Genomic DNA, 5439 nt, shown 5'->3' with positions numbered 1-5439 from the left:
AACTATCTCTGAGTGTAGTGCTTCAATTGAAAGTATGATTGAATATTATTCTCAAGGATATCCATATTCTGCTTGTTCTCTCCTTAGTCACATATAAGTGTGTTGGTCTAAGTCTCTAGCTTTTATCTTCATCTTGCTTATATGTATGCTTGTCCTTTTAAGTCAAATAAAAAGAAAATGTTATGAAAAACAAGAGTGGGTTTATCTTGTGAAGTGAGTTCTTAAGTTTGTGGTATGGTAATTAATTAGCTAAGTTGGTTCACCAACAAGGTAATTAGGCAATTATATGCTCTAAATCACATGCTTGGAACACATCCTATTGAGACTAACAAATTAACAAGATCCTAATAAGAAAAAGGGAAAGAACAATAAGAGTATAAAAATGAAAGAAAAGTTATAAGAAATGAGGCTAGGCTCCAAGGGTTTGAATATTGAGAAATGTGTCTGTGGTGTTCCTGTGCAAGGGATATGCTTGGATAAATAAGCTCTCAGGGGTGCCTTATCACTTGGAAACTTGGGTTAACTAACCCAGGATTATCAGCTGAAAGTCCACTATCAAGAGCAACCTTTGCTACAGAGCACTTAGTAACCCAAAGAGGTGCTGGATACCAAGGTCTCAAGAAAGAAAAAAAATAACAAACCATGTGCATGTGGTGTGCATGTCTGAGGGAAAGAGACTTGAGGGAGTAAGTCTTTAGGGGTGTCTCAACACCTAGCACCTTGAACCAACTGGTTTGGGAGTGTTGGCTGAAAGCTTATCTTAAAGAGTCGCCCCCTCATAGAGCACTTAGCCTAAAAAGAATGCAATAAATCTGGGAAAAGAAGGGAGGATCAATAAATAAGAAGTCTCAAAGGATACAATCAAGCAAGTATTCAAGGGCAGTATAAGGACCTAAAGACCAGTGAAGGAATGAACCAAAGTTGCTATGGATGAAACCCCATAAACCAAGAACTTGACTTCTATAACAATGGATTGTTTATCTTGTTCTTTCATTCATTTTTCCTAAGTTTCAGTACTTGCTTAGGGACAAGCAAGCTTTGAGTTTGGTGTTGTGATGCCAGGGCATCTTGGCCAGTTTCACTGACCTTTTCTTTACTATTTTAGGGTAGTTTCATGCATTTTCTTATTAAATAAGCAAGTTTTGGATGAAAATACACTTACACCTTGATTCAAGCAAACATTGTGAACTTTACATGATTTCATGAGAATTAGGCAGGAATTGAATGATATAATTGATGATGCATAATCTCATGACCTGGAACAGAGCTTTGATGCACTTCAATTGCTTGATTTCAGGACAAAGGAAGCAAGAAGGAGCCACGTTAGTTGTCACGTTAAGCTAATTAACGTGACCACTAATGTGGAATGGGGACAAGCTTGTAGCGTTAATGGGAAAAGTGATCGCCAATAACGCCTTCGACGCCATCATCACCCACGTTAGTTGCCACGTTAAGTACATTAACGTGGTAGCTAACGTGGAGGAAAAGAGGAGCTCCAACGTTAGTGGTAAAAGTGAATGCCACTAACGTTCCACAAAGGCACATTTAGCCACGTTAAAAGCCACGTTAATCCAATTAACGTGAACTCTAACGTAGGGGAGAGGAAGCAATCGCCAATGTTAGTGACACTCGCCTTTGTCACTAATGTTTGACTAAGCCAAGAGTGCCTACGTTAGTGGTCACGTTAAGACCACTAACGTGAAAAGTAACCTAGAGCTAAGCATGATGGGCCAACGTTAGTGACACTCACCTTTGTCACTAACGTTGGAGATGGCAATCACCACCGCGTTAGTGGTCACGTTAATCCAATTAACGTGAACTCTAACGTGAGAAGGAGGGGCGTTTGGAGCGTTAGTGACAAAGGTAAGTGTCACTAACGCTCTCGAAGCTTAGACAAGCCCACGTTAAGGGTCATGTTAGTTACACTAACGTGAACTCTAACGTGGGGAGAAGACCCAAGAGCCAACGTTATTGAAAAAGGTGAATGCCAAAAACGTTCGCGAAGGACCAATAGGCAACGTTAGTGGTCACGTTAGTGCCACTAACGTTGAAGTTAACGTGGATCATTAGTAGGTTGGAACGTTAGTGGAAAAGGTGATCGTCACTAACGTTCTCGAACCCACATTTTCACTTAACGTTAACACTACTAACGTCCTAACTAACGTCCATGCCTAACTCACACTTTTCTGCAAGAAAAGCTGAGCCCACTAAAGATTGTAACTGCTTCAACTCATGATCAAAGGCCCATATCCAAGACTTGAAGAGCTAACTAGAAGATCAAGAAGAGTAGTATATATAGGAGTAGTTTTGAACTAGAAAGGAGGTTGGCAATTTGGAGAACTACACCTTGTATATTTACTTTTCTGCACTTTTTTAGTTATTGGAGAATGTACTCTTTTCTACCATTTTCAATTTCCATTTCCAGAGCTATGAACAACTAAACCCCCTTTCATTGGGTTAGGTTGCTCTGTTGTAATTTGATGGATCAATTATAGTCTTCATTCTTCTTCCTCTTTCTTTTCTCTTGATTTACTATAAAGCTTTCGATCTTAATTCAATTGGTTAGTTGTCTTGGAAAAGAAACTCTCCATAATTAGATCTCCTCTGAGCCTTGGAAAAGGGATGAGGAGATCATGCTAGAAATGCTTTCTCATGTTGGACCAAATTGGGGTTTAGACGGATATAATGACATGTAATCCTCCCAACACTTTGATTTGGAAATACATGTGGTATAATCAGTGACCATACTTCATCTCTTCCCACGAGCAATTAAATCAAGGAATTGGGTAATTGTTCAAGCTTAGAGAGATTGGCTTGCCAAGGAATTGGGATCCAATCACCTAAGATTGCCAAGGAGATCAATGAATGCATTGATTGAGGAAGGGATGAGAATGAATTTGATTTGGAGAATGCAACATCTCCTAAGCCCAATGAATCCAACATTTCTGATCTTACCCATTCTCTTTACTTTTTGCCATTTATCTTCATGCTCATTTCCCCAAATCCCCATCTAAGATTCTACAATTTACTTTCTGCACTTTACTTTCCCGCTATTTAATTTTCTGTAATTCTCAACCCAATTTCTGTTAGCTCAAGTAGCACATCTTTCCAACTAAAGTTGCTTGACCAATCAATCCCTGTGTGATTCGACCTCACTCTATTGTGAGTTTTTACTTGACGACAATTTGGTATATTTGCCGAAATCGTGCATCATGTAGTGAAGAGGAGAGCATAGAGCCACAAGGGGAAGAAGAAGAGATAGAGCATGAATTGGAACAAGAGGGGGAAAGTGGAGTATTGGAATTGGAGGAGAGAAAGGGGAAATTGAGGGAGATTGATCAAGATGAGGATTCCATCATTAATAATTTTTTGTCCTCCTTGGTCAATCCCCTTAATATAACCCTAATGAGCATCTTCCCATTGAGCTTGAGAGAGACATGGTGGTAGACTTCTCATAACCTCCTTGTTATGATTTGAGTGATGGGGAAGAGGGAGTTGGTGAGGAAGCAACTCCGTTCCAAGAACATATTAAGTGGGTGGCAATTTTATCTATGAACTTCATTGGCCCCCACCAATATGCTATCTTAGAGACGGACTACCAACTCAAGGACCTTCTTGGGTTGGTACATGGTGGAGAAAGGAGTGTTGGTTGTAAAAGGAGTCCAAAGATCTTCGAGAAGACTAATTCAAGACTTGGAGTTCAAGTGGTGTGTAAAGTACAATTGGGTGATTTTTGGAGAGTGTTGAGGTACTTCAAGGGTCAATTAGGAGTTTGTTCATCCGGCTTGAAGCATAGTGATCAACAAGAAGGTGACCAGATGCCTAGAATATGGGATCCCGGAGGAGCCTTGAAGTGCAAGCATAGACGGAGATTCAAGGAGGAGTGGAAACACAAGCCACCCTAACAAGGATCTCCTCAACAAGTCCAACTTAAAGACTATAAACCAAAGTGCTAGGTGGGAGACACCCCACCATGGTAACATCTTTCTTACCCTTTCTCTTTGTTTATAGTCTTGGTTTATTGCATTTTTTGTTTATCTTGGTTAGCTTAAGATTAGTTTAATTGTGAGTCTAGTAAGTTAATTTTTATATGGATCATGCATTTATGGATTTTTGGTTGATTGGGGTTGAATTTTGTGTTGAGCTAAGGTATAGTGCCCTAGAAATTGAAGAAAATTTTTTGCAAAACATGGCATCTGTGCGTAAGCACGCTACTGTGTGTGTGTACACAACTGTGAGTTTCGCGACCTGTGCAAGCGCACAGGCCTGTGCGCCCGCACACTCTTTGTATTACCCTCTGTTCGCAGCGCCAGCACGGTCTGTGCGTGGGCGCTCCCCGGTTTTCCTTGGTTTATGCGTGCGCACCATCTTGTGCGTACACACTCATGTTCCTTATTGCGCCCTCTGTGCAGCCGCATAGACTTGTGCGTCTGCACGCCAACTTACATTCCCTCTAGTGGGAGCGTTGTCATAGCCTGTGCGCGTAAACCCCTATCCTTTTCGCTCATGTGCAAGCGCACAGAAGTGTGTGCGCACGCACACATGATCCTCGAAAAAAAAGTCTCTTGTGCGAACGCACACCTTGGTGCGTGCGCACACTTCTATATCCCCATTCTATTTGGAGCACTCGTGATCGGGGGAAAACATGTCTCTCAACAAATATCCATTTGGCAAGTGTACCGAATTTGTCGTCAAGTAAAAACTCACAATAGAGTGAGGTCGAATCCCACAAGGATTGATTGATCAAGCAACTTTAATTAGAGGAATGTTCTAGTTGAGCGAATCCATGAATAGAGTTGATACTTGCAGAAAATAAAAGGGCGGGAAGGTAAATGACTGAAAGTAAATTGCAGAATTGTAATTAGGAATGGGGAATTGCTCATAAAAGTAAATTGCAGAAATTAAAGAGAATGGGTAAGATCAGAAATGGGGAGTTCATTGGGCTCAGGAGATGTTGCATTCTCCGGATCAATTTCATTCTCCTTTCTTCCTCAATCAATGCACTAATTGATCTCCTTGGCAATCTTAAGTGATTGAACAACAATTTCTTGTGGTTCAATCTCTCAAATCTTGATCAATAGCCAATTCCTTGGTCAATTGCTCATGAGAAGAGATGAAGTATGGTCACTGATTATACCACATGCATTTCCCAAATCAAGTGTTGAAAGGGTTATAGCCACATACCCATCCACACCCAATTTGGTCCAGCATGAGAAAGAATTTCTAGCTGATCTCTTCATTCCTCTTTCAAGGTTCCAAAGAGATCCAAGTTTGAATAGCTTCTTTTCCAAGATAACTATCCAATTGGATAAAGATCGAAAGCTTTCAAGTAAAATCAAGAGGAAAGATAGAAGAAGAATAATGAAAACTAGTATTGATCCATCAAATTACAACAGAGCTCCCTAACCTAATGAAAGGGGTTTAGTTGTTCATAGCTCT

Source organism: Arachis hypogaea, chromosome 3 (assembly GCF_003086295.3).
Source record: "Arachis hypogaea cultivar Tifrunner chromosome 3, arahy.Tifrunner.gnm2.J5K5, whole genome shotgun sequence".
Classification (NCBI taxonomy): domain Eukaryota; kingdom Viridiplantae; phylum Streptophyta; class Magnoliopsida; order Fabales; family Fabaceae; genus Arachis; species Arachis hypogaea.
This window is presented reverse-complemented; position numbering follows the sequence as displayed.